Consider the following 19,251-nt stretch of genomic DNA (forward strand, 5'->3'; position numbering starts at 1 on the left):
AAAGCAGCCAAGGCACACTGTGTGCTAACACCCCTGGAGTTGGCTCTTTTGTTTTTACATTCTTTAAGTAACATTTCCTTCTCAGAACAGCTCAGCTGCTGTTTCATACCATGGGTACATCTATAGTCACCAAGGCACCAAAGGTTTATCATCTCTATCACATCATCCTTCCCTTACTCAAAGAAGTCTTTGACCATATTCTAGCGAGTCAAGGTCTTCTTGCTAGTGTGTCCCATGGCTGCCACCACTGTTTCAGATGTCCCAAGACCACCCTTGCTTTTGGTGAATCCCCAGAAGGACTCAAAGGACTCAGCATACAGTCATCTTCAAGGCTAAGATTTATTACACCAGAGGACCCAGGGGAAAAAGTGCCCTGGGTAACATCTGGAGGAAATCAGGGAAAGCTTCCACGAGTCCTTTCCCAGTAGAGTCACATTACTTGGGCCTCCAGCAAGAAATCACAACAGCTCATGTGAAATGTTACCTACCAGGGAAGCTCATGACTAACACAGTGTCTGAGGGCTGTTTTGGGGGCTGGTCACATAGGCACTCTCTGCCTAGCATGTGCCGAGATTTCAGATTCCCAGAAGGAAAGCAGGTGTTGAGCATGAAACATACTGTTTGGAAAGTTCAGGAAGAATAAGCATCCTGCTCAGGTAGGGAATGGTGGGAAACTTTCTGAAATTCAAGTTCCTGGCTTCAAAGCGAGGGCCAACATGCTGATCTTTGCAAGGACAGTAGAGTCAGGCCTGCTACATTAACTCTTCTCTGCACAACAACCAACAGCAAAGCCTCAAAATACATAACCAAGTCAGACAGCACTGAAGGATAAATGAACAAATCTACAAAGGATAGCTGTAGAGTTTAACACTCTCTCAGTAATATACAGAAGGAACAGAAAGAAAATTAGCAACATGTGGGTGAACTGAACAGCACCATGCACTACCTGGATGGAAGTGGCAAGTATAGAACCCTTCACGTAACAACAGCAGAATATACATTCCTTTCAGTGCGTATGGGAGTTTCCCCAAGGTACACTGCATCCTGGGTCATAAAACACATATTACGAGTTATAAAATTGTTCAAATCAGAGAGAATGCTGTCTGAGCAAAAGAGAAAAACTACAAATACGCAAGAAAACGTTAAGACGAAAATCACAAAACACAAGGAAATTACACCATATGCTTCTAAATAATCCATGGCACAAAGGGCAAGTCTCAAGGGAAATTGGAAAATGGTTTGGATACTAACCCTTTATCAGATGACTCGAATGGAAATGAAAATACAACATATCCGAATTTGCAGGGTGCAGGTACAACAGTGTTTAACAGTACATGTACAGCATCAAGTGTGTGTATTAAAAAGAATAAAGGATCCAAATCAATAATGAAAGCTTCCACCCTAAGAAACTAGAAAAAATAAAAATAAAAATAAACTCAAAGCAAGCAAATAAGGGAAATAGACATTAGAGCAGATATCAGGAAAAGAACAGAGATATCGATGACACCAAAAGCTGGGGGGCACCTGGGTGGCTCAGTAGGTTAAGCATCTGCCTTTGGCTCAGGTCACCATCCCAGGGTCCTACTCCCTGCTCAGCGGGGAATCTGCTTCTCCCTCTCCCCTCCCTGCTACTCGGGCTCTCTCTCTCTCAGGCTCATTCTCTCTCTCAAATAAATAAATAAAATCTTTTTTTTTTTAACTCCAAAAGTTGGTTCTTTGAAAGGGTCAATGAAATTCATTAATTTCTATCCATACCGACACAAAAAGAAACATAAGTTAAGCAAAGACACAACTTACCAATATTAGAAAAGAAAAAGGTTACAGGCTCCACAGAAATTAACAGGATTCTAGGTCTCAACCGATACCAAAAGAATGGGATTGTCCCCTGCATATATTCAGACCAAAATGCTTTGAAACTTGAACTCAATCACAAGAAGAAATTTGGAAGAAACTCAAACACGTGGAGGTTAAAGAGCATCCGGCTAAAAGATGAATGGGTCAACCAGGAAATTAGAGAAGAATTAAAAAGATTCATGGAAACTAATGAGAATGAAGACACAACCGTTCAAAATCTCTGGGATACAGCAAAAGCAGTCCTAAGAGGGAAATACATCGCAATACAAGCATCCCTCAAAAAATTGGAAGAAACTCATATACACAAGCTAACCTCACACCTAAAGGACCTGGAGAAAGAACAGCAAATAAAACCTACACGCAGCAAAAGAAGAGAGTTAATAAAGATTCCAGCAGAACTCAATGAAATAGAGACCAGAAGAACTGTAGAACAGATCAACAAAACCAGGAGTTGGTTCTTTGAAAGAATTAATAAGATAGATAAACCATTAGCCAGGCTTATTAAAAACAAAAGAGAAAAGACTCAAATTAATAAAATCACGAATGAAAAAGGAGAGATCACAACAAATACCAAGGAAATAGAAATGACTTTAAAAACATATTAGGAGTAGCTATATGCCAATAAATTAGGCAATCTAGAAGAAATGGATGCACTTGTGGAAAACCACAAACTACCAAAACTGGAACAGCAAGAAATAGAAAACCTGAACAGGCCAATAACCAGGGAGGAAATTAAAGCAGTCACCACAAACCTGCCAAGACACAAAAGTCCAGGGCCAGATGGCTTCCCAGGGGAATTCTATCAAACATTTAAAGAAGAAACAATACCTATTCTACTAAAGGTGTTCCGAAAGATAGAAAGGGATGAATACTTTCAAACTCGTTTTATGAGGCCAGCATCACCTTCATTCCAAAACCAGACAAAGACCCCACCAAAAAGGAGAATTATAGAGCAATATCCCTGATGAACATAGACGCAAACATTCTCAACAAGATACTAGCCAATAGGATCCAACTGTACATTAAGAAGATTATTCACCATGACCAAGCGGGATTTATCCCTGGAATGCAAGGCTGGTTCAACACTTGTAAAACAATCAACGTGACAGATCATATCAACAAGAGAAAAAACAAGAACCACATGACCCTTTCAATAGATGCAGAGAAAGCATTTGACAAAATACAGCATCCATTCCTGATCAAAACGCTTCAGAGTGTGTGTGCTTCTCCGATTGACTGATTTCACTCAGCATAATACCCTTGAGTTCAACATTATATGGTCTCATTCATTTGGGGAATATAAAAAGTAGTGAAAGGGAATAAAGGGGAAAGGAGAAAAGTGAGTGGGAAACATCAGAAAGGAAGACAGAACATGAGAGACTCCTAACTCTGGGAAACGAACTAGGGGTGGTGGAAGGCGACGTGGGCGAGGGGGTGGGGGTAACTGGGTGACGGGCACTGAGGGGAGCACTTGATGGGATGAGCACCGGGTGTTATTCTATATGTTGCCAAATTGAACATCAATAAAAAAATGTATAAAAAAAACCTCTTCAGACTGTAGGGATAGAGGGAACAGTTCTCAGCATCTTAAAAGCCACCTACGAAAAGCCAACAGCAAATATCATTCTCAATGGGGAAACACTGGGGCCTTCCCCTAAGATCAGGAACACGACAGGGATGTCCACTCTCCCCATGCTATTCAACGTAGTACTACAAGTCCTAGCCTCAGCAATCAGACAACAAAAATAAATAAAAGGCATTCAAATTGGCAAAGAAGAAGTCAAACTCTCCCTCTTCGCAGATGACATGACACTATACAGAGAAAACCCAAAGGATTCCACTCCAAGATTGCTAGAACTCATACAGCAATTCGGCAGTGCGGCAGGATACAAAATCAATGCCCAGAAGTCAGTGGCATTTCTATACACTAACAATGAGACTGAAGGAAGAGAATTTAAGGAATCAATCCCATTTACAATTGCACCCAAAAGCATAAGATACCTAGGAATAAACCTAACCAAAGACGGGAAGGATCCATACCCTAAAAACTACAGAACAGTTCTGAAAGAAATTGAGGAGGACACAAAGAGATGGAAAAATATTCCATTCTCATGGATTGGGAGAATTAATATTGTGAAAATGTCTATGCTACCCAGGGCAATTTACACATTCAATGCAATCCCTATCAAAATATCATGGACTTTTCTTCAGAACGTTGGAACAAATCATCTTAAGATTTGTGTGGAATCAGAAAGGACCCCGGAAAGCCAGGGAAATATTGAAAAAGAAAACCAGAGCTGGGGGCATCACAATGCCGGATTTCAAGTTGTACTACACAGCTGTGGTCATCAAGACAGTGTGGTATTGGCACAAAAACAGACACATAGATCAATGGAACAGGATAGAGAACCCAGAAATGGCCCCTCAACTCTTTGGTCAAGTAATATTCGACAAAACAGGAAAGGCTATCCACTAGATAAAGGACAGTCTCTTGGGGATCCCTGGGTGGCTCAGTGGTTTAGTGTCTGCCTTCGGCCTGGGGCATGATCCTGGAGACCCGGGATCAAGTCCGACATCGGGCTCCCTGCATGGGGCCTGCTTCTCTCCCTGCCTGTGTCTCTGCCTGCCTCTGTCTGTCTCTCAAGAATAAATAAATAAAATCTTTAAAAAAAATTTTTTTTTAAAAAAAGGACAGTCTCTTCAATAAATCGTGCTGGGACAATTGGACAGCCACATGCAGAAGAATGAAACCAGACCATTCTCTTATACCATACACAAAGATAAACTCAAAATGGATGAAAGATCTAAATGTGAGACAAGATTTCATCAAAATCCTAGAAGACATGGGATACCTGGGTGGCTCAGCAGTTAAAGTGCCTGCCTTCAGCCCAGGGCATGATCCTGGAGTCCCGGGATCGAGTCCCACATCGGGCTCCATGCATGGAGCCTGCTTCTCCCTCTGCCTGTGTCTCTGCCTCTCTCTCTCTCTCTCTCTGTTCTCTCATGAATAAATAAATAAAATATTTTAAAAAACAAAAAAAAAAATCCTAGAGGACAACACAGGCAACACCCTTTATGAACTCGGCCACAGCAACTTCTTGCAAGATACATCCAGGAAGGGAAACAAAAGCAAAAATGAATTATCGGGACTTAATCCAGATAAAAAGCTTCTGCACAGCAAAAGAAACAGTCAACAAAACTAAAAGGCAACCTACAGAATGGGAGAAGATATTTGCAAATGACCGATCAGATAAAGGGCTAGTATCCAAGACCTATAAAGAACTTATTAAACTCAACAGCAAAGAAACAAACAATCCAATCATGAAATGGGCAAAAGACCTGAACAGAGGTCTCACAGAGGAAGCAGAAATGGCCAACAAGCACATGAGAAAATGCTCCGCATCCCTGGCCATCAGTGAAATACAAATCAAAACCACAATGAGATACCACCTCACACCAGTGAGAATGGGGAAAATTCACAAGGCAGGAAACAACAAATGTTGGAGAGGATGCGGACAAAGGGGAACCCTCTTGCACTGCTGGTGGGAATGTGAACTGGTGCAGCCACTCTGGAAAACTGTGTGGAGGTTCCTCAAAGAGTTAAAAATAGATCTGCCCTATGACCCAGCAATTGCACTGCTGGGGATTTACCCCAAAGATACAGATGCAATGAAACGCCGGGACACCTGCACCCCGATGTTTATAGCAGCAATGTCCACAATAGCCAAACTGTGGAAGGAGCCTCGTTGTCCATGGAAAGATGAATGGATAAAGAAGATGTGGTTTATGTATACAATGGAATATTACTCAGCCATAGGAAACGACGAATACCCACCATTTGCTCAACGTGGATCGAACTGGAGGGTATTATGCTGAGTGAAGTAAGTCAATTGGAGAAGGACAGTCATTATATGGTTTCCTTCATTCGGGGAATATAAAATATCGTGAAAGGGATTATAGGGGAAAGAAGAGGGAAATATCAGAGAGGGTGACAGAACACGAGAACCTCCTAACCCTGGGAAACGAAAAAGGGGTAGTGGAACGGGAGGTGGGTGGGGTAATGAGGGGGGCACTGACAGGATGAGCACTGGCTGTTATATCATATATTGCCAAATCGAACTCCAATAAAAATATACAAAAAAGTTAACAGGATTCTAACAAAATAACTCTATGGACCTACATTTGGCAACTTAGATGAAACAGAGAATTGCTTGAAAGGCACAAACAAAGCTCAACCAGGAGGAGGGGCAAGATGGCGGAAGAGTAGGGTCCCCAAGTCACCTGTCCCCACCAAATTACCTAGATAACCTTCAAATCATCCTGAAAATCTACGAATTCGGCCTGAGATTTAAAGAGAGAACAGCTGGAATGCTACAGTGAGAAGAGTTCACACTTCTATCAAGGTAGGAAGAAGGGGTGGGGGGGGAGGGGAGAAATACAGAAACAAAAGGGATCCAAGGGGGAGGGGCCCCGCGAGGAGCCGGGCTGAGGCTGGGGCGAGTGTCCCCAGGACAGGAGAGCCCCGTCCTGGAGAAGCAGGAGCTGCACCAACCTTCCCTGGAGAAGCAGGAGCTGCACCAACCTTCCCGGGAGGAAAGGCGCCAGCAGGGAGTTAGAGCAGGACCCCAGGAGGGCAGGGATGCCCTCGGGCTCCCTGGGACACTAACAGACACCTGCGGTGCGCGCAGGAGAGTGCCCCGAGCTCCCTAAGGGCTGCAGCGCGCACAGGGCTGGACCCGGGAGCAGCCCGGAGGGGCTCTGGCGGCGGCTCCGCGGAGGGGGGCCTGCCCTGCCGGGAGCGCGAATCCAACAGCGCAGGCTCGCTTGGGAGCACAGGGCACCCGGGACACAGCCCAGGATCCGACCGCCCCCCAGGACAGGCAGAGGCCAGGAGGGCCCAGGACAGCAAGGACACTCCTGCCCCAAGGTGAGCAGATCAGCGGCCCCGCCCCCGGAGCCTCCAGGCCCCTGCAGAGGGAGAGCTCCGTAGTTACTGTGGGAGCTGAATCCAGGGCTCCAGAGCTGGCCTCCGCCCCTGCTGTTGTTCCTCCGGGGGCCTCACAAGGTAAACAACCCCCACTGGGCCTCATGGTGGCCTCACCAAATAAACAACTCACTGAGCCCTGAACCAGGCAGGGGGCTGAGCAGCTCCCCGAACTGCGAACACCTGAAAATCAGCACAACAGGCCCCTCCCCCAGAAGACCAGCTAGACGGACCAGTTCCAGGGGAAGTCAAGGGACTTATGAAGTATGCAGAATCAGAAGATACTCCCCCGTGTTTTTTTCGTTTAGTTTTGTTTTTTGTTTTTTGTTTTTGGTTTTTGGTTTTTTTTTTTTGCTTTTGGATTTCTGTTGGCTTCCCCCACCCATTCTTTTCCTTTCTTTTTCTTTCTCTTTTTCTTCTCTTTTTTCCTCCTTTTTTCTTTTTTCTTTTTCTCTTTTCTTTCCTTCTTTCTCTCCTCTCTTTTTCTCCTTTTCCCAATACAACTTGTTTTTGGCCACTCTGCACTGAGCAAAATGACTAGAAGGAAAACCTCACCTCAAAAGAAAGAATCAGAAACAGTCCTCTCTCCCACAGAGTTACAAAATCTGGATTACAATTCAATGTCAGAAAGCCAATTCAGAAGCGCTATTATACAGCTACTGGTGGCTCTAGAATAAAAGGATAAAGGACCCAAGAGACTTCATGACTGCAGAATTTAGATCTAATCAGGCAGAAATTAAAAATCAATTGAATGAGATGCAATCCAAATTAGGAGTCCTAACGACGAGGGTTAACGAGGTGGAAGAACGAGTGAGTGACATAGAAGACAAGTTGATGGCAAAGAGGGAAACTGAGGAAAAAAGAGACAGACAATTAAAAGACCATGAGGATAGATTAAGGGAAATAAACGACAGACTGAGGAAGAAAAACCTACGTTTAATTGGGGTTCCCGAGGGCGCCGAAAGGGCCAGAGGGCCAGAATACGTATTTGAACAAATCCTAGCTGAAAAATTTCCTAATCTGGGAAGGGAAACATGCATTCCGATCCAGGAAATAGAGAGATCCCCCCCCCCAAAATCAATAAAAACCGTTGAACACCTCGACATTTAATAGTGAAGCTTACAAATTCCAAAGATAAAGAGAAGATCCTTAAAGCAGCAAGAGACAAGAAATCCCTGACTTTTATGGGGAGGAGTATTAGGGTAACAGCAGACCTCTCCACAGAGACCTGGCAGGCCAGAAAGGGCTGGCAGGATATATTCAGGGTCCTAAATGAGAAAAACATGCAACCAAGAATACTTTATCCAGCAAAGCTCTCATTCAGAATGGAAGGAGAGATAAAGAGCTTCCAAGACAGGCAGGAACTGAAAGAATATGTGACCTCCAAACCAGCTCTGCAAGAAATTTTAAGGGGGACTCTTAAAATTCCCCTTTACGAACAAGTCCAGGGGAACAATCCACAAAAACAAGGACTGAATAGATATCATGATGACACTAAACTAATATCTTTCAATAATAACTCTGAACGTGAATGGGCTTAAGCCCATTAACGACCCCATCAAAAGTCGCAGGGTGTCAGACGGGATAAAAAAGCAGGATCCATCTATTTGCTGTCTACAAGAGACTCATTTTAGACAGAAGGACACCTACAGCCTGAAAATAAAAGGCTGGAGAACCATTTACCATTCAAATGGTCCTCAAAAGAAAGCAGGGGTAGCCATCCTTATATCAGATAAACTAAAATTTACCCCGAAGACTGTAGTGAGAGATGAAGAGGGACACTATATCATACATAAAGGATCTATCCAACAAGAGGACTTAGCAATCCTCAATATATATGTCCCGAATGTGGGAGCTGCCAAATATATCAATCAGTTAATAACCAAAGTTAAGACATGCTTAGATAATAATACACTTATACTTGGTGACTTCAATCTAGCACTTTCTATACTCGATAGGTCTTCTAAACACAACATCTCCAAAGAAACGAGAGCTTTATTTTTTTTTAATTTTTATTTATTTATGATAGTCACACACAGAGAGATAGAGGCAGAGACACAGGCAGAGGGAGAAGCAGGCTCCATGCACCCGGAGCCCGACGTGGGACTCGATCCCGGGTCCCCAGGATCGCGCCCTGGGCCAAAGGCAGGCGCCAAACCGCTGCGCCACTCAGGGATCCCGAAACGAGAGCTTTAAATGATACACTGGACCAGATGGATTTCACAGATATCTACAGAACTTTACATCCAAACTCATCTGAATACACATTCTTCTCAAGTGCGCATGGAACTTTCTCCAGAACAGACCACATACTGGGTCACAAATCCGGGCTGAACCGATACCCAAAGATTGGGATCGTCCCCTGCGTATTCTCAGACCATAATGCCTTGAAATTAGAACTAAATCACAACAAGAAGTTTGGAAGGACCTCAAACACGTAGAGCTTAAGGACCATCCTGCTAAAAGATGAAAGGGTCAACCAGGATATTAAGGAAGAATTAAAAAGATTCATGGAAACTAATGAGAATGAAGATACAACCATTCAAAATCTTTGAGATGCATCAAAAGCAGTCCTGAGGGGGAAATACATCGCAATACAAGCATCCATTCAAAAACTGGAAAGAACTCAAATACAAAAGCTAACCTTACACATAAAGGAGCTAGAGAAGAAACAACAAATAGATCCTACACCCAGCAGAAGAAGAGAGTTAATAAAGATTCGAGCAGAACTCAACGAAATCGAGACCAGAAGAACTGTGGAACAGATCAACAAAACCAGGAGTTGGTTCCTTGAAAGAATTAATAAGAGAGATAAACCATTAGCCAGCCTTATTAAAAAGAAGAGAGAGAAGACTCAAATTAATAAAATCATGAATGAGAAAGGAGAGATCACTACCAACACCAAGGAAATACAAACGATTTTAAAAACATATTCTGAACAGCTCTACGCCAATAAATTAGGCAATCTAGAAGAAATGGACGCATTCCTGGAAAGCCACAAATTACCAGAAGTGGAACAGGAAGAAACAGAAAACCTGAACAGGCCAATAACCAGGGAGGAAATTGAAGCAGTTATCAAAAACCTCCCAAGACACAAAAGTCCAGGGCCAGATGGCTTCCCAGGGGAATTCTATCAAACGTTTAAAGAAGAAACCATACCTATTCTACTAAAGCTGTTTGGAAAATAGAAAGAGATGGAGTACTTCCAAATTCGTTCTATGAGGCCAGCATCACCTTCATTCCAAAACCAAAGACCCCACCAAAAAGGAGAATTATAGACCAATATCCCTGATGAACATGGATGCAAAAATTCTCAACAAGATACTAGCCAATAGGATCCAACAACACATTAAGAAAATTATTCACCATGACCAAGTAGGATTTATTCTTGGGACACAAGGCTGGTTCAACACTCGTAAAACAATCAATGTGATTCATCATATCAGCAAGAGAAAAACCAAGAACCACATGATCCTCTCATTAGATGCAGAGAAAGCGTTTGACAAAATACAGCATCCATTCCAGAAAAACTCTTCACAGTGTAGGGATAGAGGGACCATTCCTCAACATCTTAAAAGCCATCTACGAAAAGCCCACAGCAAATATCATTCTCAATGGGGAAGCACTGGGAGCCTTTCCCCTAAGATCAGGAACAAGACAGGGATGTCCACTCTCACCACTGCTATTCACCATAGTACTGGAAGTCCTCGCCTCAGCAATCAGACAACAAAAAGACATTAAAGGCATTCGAATTGGCAAAGAAGAAGTCAAACTCTCCCTCTTCGCCGATGACATGATACTCTACATAGAAAACCCAAAAGATTCCACTCCAACATTGCTAGAAGTCATACAGCAATTTGGCAGTGTGGCAGGATACAAAATCAATGCCCAGAAGTCAGTGGCTTTTCTATACACTAACAATGAGACTGAAGAAAGAGAAATTAAGGAGTCAATCCCATTTACAACTGCACCCAAAAGCATAAGATACCTAGGAATAAACCTAACCAAAGCAGGAAAGGATCTATACCCTAAAAACTATAGAACACTTCTGAAAGAAATTGAGGAAGACACAAAGAGATGGAAAAATATTCCATGCTCATGGATTGGCAGAATTAATATTGTCAAAATGTCAATGCTACTCAGGGCAATTTACACATTTAATGCAATCCTTCTCAAAATACCATGGACTTTCTTCAGAGAGTTGGAACAAATTACTTTAAGATTTGTGTGGAATCAGAAAAGACCCCGAATAGCCAGGGGAATTTTAAAAAGGAAAACCATAGCTGGGTGTATCACAATGCCAGATTTCAGGCTGTACTACAAAGCTGTGGTCATCAAGACACTGTGGTACTAAAAAAAAGAAAAAAAAAAAAGACACTTGTGGTACTGGCACAAAAACAGACACATACGTCAATGGAACAGAATAGAGAACCCAGAAGTGGATCCTCAACTTTATGGTCAACTAATATTCGATAAAGGAGGAAAGACTATCCACTGGAAGAAAGACAGTCTCTTCAATAAACGGTGCTGGGAAAATTGGACATCCACATGCAGAAGAATGAAACTGGACCACTCTCTTTCACCATACACAAAGATAAACTCAAAATGGATGAAAGATCTAAATGTGAGACAAGAGTCTATCAAAATCCTAGAGGAGAACACAGGCAACACCTTTTTTGAACTCGGCCACAGTAACTTCTTACAAGATACATCCATGAAGGCAAAAGAAACAAAAGCAAAAATGAACTATTGGGACTTCATCAAGATAAGAAGCTTTAAAAAAAAAAAGATAAGAAGCTTTTGCACAGCAAAGGATACAGTCAACAAAACTAAAAGACAACCTACAGTTTCAGAGAAGATATTTGCAAATGACGTATCAGATAAAGGGCTATTTTCCAAGATCTATAAAGAACTTATTAAACTCAACACCAAGGAAACAAACAATCCAGTCATGAAATGGGCAAAGGACATGAACAGAAATCTCACAGAGGAAGACAGAGACATGGCCAACACACACATGAGAAAATGCTCTGCATCACTGGCCATCAGGGAAATACAAATCAAAACCACAATGAGATACCACCTCACACCAGTGAGAATGGGGAAAATTAACAAGGCAGGAAACCACAAATGTTGGAGTGGATGTGGAGAAAAGGGAACCCTCTTACACTGTTGGTGGGAATGTGAACTGGTTCAGCCACTCTGGAAAACTGTGTGGAGGTTCCTCAAAGAGTTAAAAATAGACCTGCCCTAAGACCCAGCAATTGCACTGTTGGGGATTTACCCCAAAGATACAGATGCCTTGAAACGCCGGGACACCTGCACCCCGATGTTTCTAGCAGCAATGTCCACAATAGCCAAACTGTGGAAGGAGCCTCGGTGTCCATCGAAAGATGAATGGATAAGGAAGATGTAGTCTATGTTTACAATGGAATATTACTCAGCCATTAGAAATGACAAATACCCCCCATTTGCATCAACGTGGATGGAACTGGAGGGTATTACACTGAGTGAAATGAGTCAACTGGAGAAGGAGAAACAATATATGGTCTCATTCATTTGGGGAATATAAATAATAGTGAAAGGGAATAGAGGGAAGGGAGAAGAAATGGGTAGGAAATATCAGAAAGGGAGACAGAACATAAAGACTCCTAATTCTGGGAAACGAACTAGGGGTGGTGGAAGAGGAGGAGGGCGGGGGGTGGGGGGAAAGTGTGACGGGCACTGAGGGGGACACTTGATGGGATGAGCACTGGGTGTTTTTCTGTATATTGGTAAATTGAACACCAATAAAAATTAATTTAGAAATAAAAAAAAAAGACTCCTAACTCTGGGAAACGAACTAGGGGTGGTGGAAGGGGAGGAGGGCGGGGGGTGGGGGTGAATGGGTGACGGGCACTGAGGGGGGCACCTGACGGGATGAGCACTGGGTGTTATTCTGTATGTTGGCAAATTGAACACCAATAAAAAATAAATTTATTATTTAAAAAAAGACAATTTACAAATTAAAAAAAGTAAAGCTCAACCAAAAACCAAAAAAACAAAAAAATCACCCAGATAATCTGAATAACACATTATTTACTTTTTTTTTTTTTCATTTAAAAACATTCAAGAAAGAAATTCCAGGCCGTGATTTTCTTTGGAAAATCCTACCAGACATTTAAGAAGAACTGACAGCAATTCTACATGACCCTCTCAAGGAAACAGAAGAGAGGGAACATTTCTCAAATCATTTTATCAGATTAGAATTACTCTGATATCAAAATCAAAGACAGTACAAAAATCACATTCAATAATAATATATATATAAAAAATCATACAATTTGACCCAACTGGGCTTATCCTGGAAATGCAAAGGCAGTGTAGTTTTCAAAAATCAGTTAGTAGGGCTGCCTGGGTGGCTCAGTCGGTTAAGCGTCCAACTGTTGGTTTTGGCTCAGGTCATGATGATCTCAGGGTCCTGGGATGGAGCCCCATGTCGGGCTCCGTGCTCAGCGGGGAGTATGCTTGTCCCTCTCCCTCTGCTTCCTTCCCCCAACCCTCAGCTCACACTCACACACACACACACACACACACACACACACACACTCTTTCTCTTAAGTATAAGTAAATCTTTTAAAAAATAATTAGTAAATCATAGTAGTAATTATTAGTAAATAATTAGTAAATCATATCAAAAAAGAACATGATCACATGTTCTTTGGTAATCTTCTTTTTGGTAATATACACTGATAACGAAGTTTATGTGGAAAGGCAAAGGAACTAGAACGGTCAAATAATTTTGCAAAAGAAAAAGAAAATTGGAGGAGTAACACCAATTTTATGATTTACTATGCAGCAACAGCCAAGATATGGAAATGACATTTGGGTCCATGGAGGGATCAACGGATCAAGAAAATGTGCCATAGATTCAGGATGAAATATTATTTGGCCGTTAAAAAAGGAAGAACATTCTGCCTTTTGCAACTACTTGGATGGACCTTGAAGGCTTTAATGCTGAGATATGTCAGACAGACAAAGAGAAATACATATCAAAAAAGAACATGATCACAGCCATTCACGAAAAACTCACTTAGCAAACCGGGAACAGAAGGGAGCTTTCTTAACCTGGATATAAAGCATCTTACAAAAATACCTACACCCTCCATCCTACTTAATGGAGAAGGACAGTGTGCTTTCTCCCAAAGACCAGGAATGAGGCTAACATATCCACTCTCCCCTCTGTTATTCAATATTTGCTGGAAGGCCTAGCCATTGCAGAAAGGAAAGAAAAAAGAAAAGTCAAGAAGGAGGAAATAAAATTATTCCAATTCAGAGGTGACATGATTATGTACAGAAATAATCCCATGAAATTAAAAAAGAACCTCCTAGAACTAATAATGAATTCAACGTTGTAACAGCATACAAGGTCAACACAAAATGTCAAGCAAATTTCTACATGCTAGCAATGAGCGATTATATAACAAAACAAAAAGCCGAAACTACACGTACCATACCATATTTACAACAGCCTCCTCCCCTCAAGCCTAGCAAAGCACACACAGGATCCGTATGCCCTAAACGACAAAAAGCTGAGGAAAGAAGTCTAAGAAGACCTAAATAAATGGAAACACATACTGCGTTCATGGGTCGATAAAGTCAGTATCATTTAGATGTCGACAAGTCCCAAAGGGATCCATCATTTTAATACAATTCCAATCAAAACTCCCAGTAGGACTTTTTGGTAATATACACTGATAACGAAGTTTATGTGGAAAGGCAAAGGAACTAGAACGGTCAAATAATTTTGCAAAAGAAAAAGAAAATTGGAGGAGTAACACCAATTTTATGATTTACTATGCAGCAACAGCCAAGATATGGAAATGACATTTGGGTCCATGGAAGGATCAACGGATCAAGAAAATGTGCCATAGATTCAGGATGAAATATTATTTGGCCGTTAAAAAAGGAAGAACATTCTGCCTTTTGCAACTACTTGGATGGACCTTGAAGGCTTTAATGCTGAGATATGTCAGACAGACAAAGAGAAATACTGTATGTTCTCACATATGTGGACAACAAAAAAGCCAAACTCACAGAAAGAGATTAGAATCGTGTCTGCCAGAGGTTGGGGGGGACACGTTGGTCTTGGGTACAAAATTCCAGCCAGAAGATAATTAAGTTATGGGGATCTATTGTAATATAGATAGCATGACTATCATTAATAACCCTGTATTATATAGGGAAAGTTAAGAGAGGACATCTTAAATGTTATCACCACAAGAAATGATAATTATGTGAAGGGACAGAGTGTTAACTAACCTCACATAGTGAATATTTCACAGTATAGACATGTATCACATCATCACCTTGTACATCTTACGTTTACTTAAGTTGTATATCAGTAGTATCTCAATAAAGCTGAAAAAATAAAATTATCCCCAGAATGTTCCATTGGGAACCCTTCAGGCAATTTTCTGTGTCCTTCTGACATCACCCAATCCTTCCTTGAACTGTCCCTTATTCCTGGTACCATAAGCTGAGCCAGGCTCATTGGTCCTTTCCCTCTCCCATTCCAACACACACACATTCATACATCTCTATCTCTCAATCTATGCATATACGCACACATACACACTGAAAAGCGTGAGTTCATGCGGAGACCTCCAATCCCAATGTAACACCTCAGCATTTGTTGTTTCCTTCCTTTCTGTATTTGAAATTCCCTTTTCCAAAAGTGAGAGTTGCGTCTCCCAATATCCTTACACATTTACTGAGTTGATGAACCCCAATGCATATAAGCCAGCCCTCTTGCACAACAGACACCCACCCCCACATGCTCTGATGAACCATTCTCTGACCTTGACTTCCATACAGCCCTCAAGTTGGGATCCTTTGAGCCAGTCAGCCTTCTTCCCACCCAACCCCCAGGGACATCCTCCTCACCACCTTGGGCTCTGTCCCCAGGGCAGCCTGCTCTTCTGTACGGATGCCCTTCTCACCGTGCCTGGGCTCTGACTCCTCAAGTACAAGATGCCCCTACACACGTACACTTGCCTTGCTCTGTAGCACCGAATGGCTTTAGGGATGAATGGGGAGGGGAAGGGAAGGGAAAGAAAGAGGAGAGGGAAGAGGTAAATATATCTCAATTTGATCAGTTAATTAAGGTGAATTGGGCCAAATCTGGGCAATATCATGAAGCCAGTGGGGTTTTTTTTTTTTCCTCACTGCTCTTCAGCTTTCCCTTCCTGCCTCTCTTCTCTACCCCCACTTCTTTCCCAGTCCTGACCTCCATCAAGTGTAGAAACGTAATGAGGGTCATGACGCCTGTATTATCGCTTATAGCAGCTGGCTGGCTAACAGCCAGCGTGGATGGTGTCCACCCTGGAGCTCTGACACTTAAGCCCTCTGTCTCTTGTGACAGAGCACAAGGTTTCCCCCTCTTTTAGCAATTTCAGGGTAAGCAGGAGAGCAGATTCTACATACTTCTTGGATCCTTGGGTCCTCTGTCTGTAAAATGGGGATGAAGACCACCTCCCTCCCAGGTTGTGGGAGAAACAGAGACAGCAATACCAGACACCTTTTGATTTCAACCCTAGTGATGAGGGTTTTTACCAGCATCACAGGACTCCTTGATATCCGGGAACACAACCAGTGGATTTCCCCTGAGCGCCGATGCGCTTGCTGTACCTTCTGCCTGCAGTGATCTAACAATGCAGGTAGTTCCACAGCCCTGCTCCTTCACTTCCTTCGCTCTCTGCTCAGTCACTACCGTCTGAGAGAGTCCTCCCCTTCATCACCCTGAATAGATAACAACATGCTCCCTACATGCTCTGTCCTCTAACCGGCCTTATCTTTCTATGTAGCACTTGCCCCTCTGGTAGTCAATATAGACGTACTGGCTAAGTCTACGAAATGCGAGATGTTGTCAATTTTGTCTTGTGTTGCATTCCTAACTCCTAGAAAAGTACTCAGGCACATGGCAGGTGATCAGAAAATTCATGGGGAAGGATGGCTGGGAGTCAAGACCTTTACACACACTTCTAAGTTGTACAGGTACCTTCCAAGACAGTCCCTGGCCCCACTTTATTGAAGAGGATACATACTTAGGCTTCAGGAGACAGGTGACTTGCCTGATGACACAGAACCAGAATTTGGGGCTCTGGGCTTTGGCATCCTATCTGCCACGTTCCCAAACCCTCAGTTCCTGGACAAAGACCTCACAATCACAAAGGTAAAAGATTTTACTTCTGAGACACAGACGCCAAACAGCTGAGATACCCAGAGACAACAAAGAGAGATCACTGAACACAACCTAAAAAAGATTCCAAAAATCTCTGCACAGAGAGTTCACAACTCGAGCCACAGGCTCCCCAAAGCAACAGAAGCCATACACACGGAGTCTACTCTTGCACCCCAACAGACCAACGTCTTCATCTAGAACACAACAGACATCTGCTCAGATAGGTCACATCCTAGAGAGACTCCCAAACCATGCAGACACCTCCCAAGCTAATGGAAAGACCTCAAAAAACAGAAAGAAGTTCAAGTAACTCAGAAACATCACAGAACCTTCAGATAAAGCCCCCAGACAAATCAGAGAACCTATACCTTGGATACAGACTCCCAAACAGTTCCGATGCTTTATACCTTAAGACAATGCCCCCACCCCAGGCAGCTCAGAGATATCACAACTTGAAACCCAGAATCACAAACAGCTCAGAGACCTCACACCCTAGGGTCCAGACACCAACATAGAGATCTCAGACCCAGGGACACCAATGCACAAAAAGCTCAGAAAGTGCACCCCCAGATGAACAGGCACATCAGCCTAAAAGACCTTATCCCATAGCGTACACAATCCACTCAGACGGCATATCCCACTCACTCACAATCCCCCCAAAGGCTCAGAAACATCTAATGTACCCAAACTGCATCAGTACTGTCCTATCTATAGCGATACACATCCCCAAACTGCCTGACACTTTCCTTCCTAGACAGGGACGCCAAACAAGCGCACAGACCTCGCCCTGGACATTAATTGATTGCATCTGTACGATTGACAGTGCCGTGCCAAACGCACCCGCCTAGGCTTGTGACTGAGTTAGGGCTGAACCAAGGCTGAAAGAGCTCACGTGAAGACGGCACGGTCACCGCGCGCGTCCAGCGCCAGACACTGGCTACAAGCCAGATGTTGCGCGGAACCTCGCCACCGACTGGGACAGCATCTTCAGCCCCTCGGGGCAGTCGGTCGGTGAGTAGTTCGACTCGGGAGAGAAATTCTGAAAGGCCACACACAGGTACACGCTCGCACAGACAGACACAGACACAGACGCGCGCGCACACACACACACACACACACACACACAAACACACACACGGAGGCACGCATGCACAAAAACCACACACACCCCTCACCCTGAGCTCCCGCTCTGCCATGGTCTTGCCTGTCCCAGCCAGAGGGCCAGTGGGAACTGGGGAGGCGAAGACGGGGGCGGGGACTAGTGGGTTTATCCCGAGGCAAGGTGCGCCCGGGAAGGGCCTTCTCCGGCTATATCGCCGGGACCAATCAACGCTTAGAAAGTCTCTGACCCCGCCCCATACGTCGGAGAGCCAATCTCACACCCTGTTGCTGCCCAGCTGGACGAGACCAAGTAGAAACGGAGGGGTGGAGTCGGCGATGTTAAAATGGAGGTTCCCACCTCAGACTGGGTGTCCACTCGGGCTCAAATGCGTCAGGAGAATGGAGTGGAATGGAGCGGATGGGGAAGTACCCGGCGGGGCTCCTGGCGCCTGCGCTGGAAACCGTGGCTGATGCCACACGCGGTGTATGCCGACCCTCGGTGTTGTCCCATACCCAATGGATTATTCTAAAGTCGGACGCCCCTGCCCTAGTGGTACCTCCCTCTAGGTGTGGAAGGTCCTACCTCTGTGCCGCTGAGAGGTTCGTCCAGTGACTCTTCCTGTTCCATCTCGCGCGCCCCTTGGTGGTGCGAACCTGGAACGGCTGGCTGATGGAGACAGCCCGCTATGGGCCATTCTAAACTGGCCCCAAGGGGAGGGAGGGCAAAGCCAGGGTGCACACCCCACAGCTCCCTGCAGTCTTGGACTCGGGAGAAAATCTTCCAAAGCTGAAATTTAACTCCCTCCAATGGCCGCCATTGCAACAGGGAGCATTACAAGCGATTTTCATGTGCTGGGCGTTGTGCTGGCTTTTGTCTCCCCAGGGAATGCAGAATGGGTCTAGTGGGGGAACCGGGCAGGACGGACTAGAGCACTGGACTGTGGTAGGGGCCTGGTGTGGGACAGGTCTCTGTGGTTGGCTATCGGTAATAGATCAGAAGGAGAGCAGGAGCTTTGGTTCTCTTAGGGAAGGGGCCATCTCCCAGGAGGCCCGAGGACACTGAGAGAGTGAGATCATGTCCACCGAGTTC

At 43.9% G+C, this 19,251-nt stretch overlaps 1 protein-coding gene across 31 annotated transcripts in view; it reads right to left on the reverse strand.

Moving 5' to 3' along the window:
• FAM156A (family with sequence similarity 156 member A) overlaps positions 1 to 18,891 on the reverse strand; it is a 64,993-nt gene extending 46,102 nt beyond the window's left edge. For 4 of the 31 annotated variants that reach the window (XR_011998141.1, XR_011998135.1, XR_011998161.1 and 1 more), the window contains exon 1: positions 18,236 to 18,388. The gene's annotated coding sequence lies outside the window, so the exon portion shown is untranslated. Of the gene's footprint in view, positions 1 to 18,235; positions 18,396 to 18,519; positions 18,680 to 18,744 lie in introns of those variants that run through there. The other 27 variants (XR_011998156.1, XR_011998149.1, XR_011998139.1 and 24 more) reach the window with 18 other exon arrangements.
• Positions 18,892 to 19,251: the final 360 nt, after the last annotated feature.

Source organism: Vulpes vulpes, chromosome X (assembly GCF_048418805.1).
Source record: "Vulpes vulpes isolate BD-2025 chromosome X, VulVul3, whole genome shotgun sequence".
Taxonomy (NCBI): domain Eukaryota; kingdom Metazoa; phylum Chordata; class Mammalia; order Carnivora; family Canidae; genus Vulpes; species Vulpes vulpes.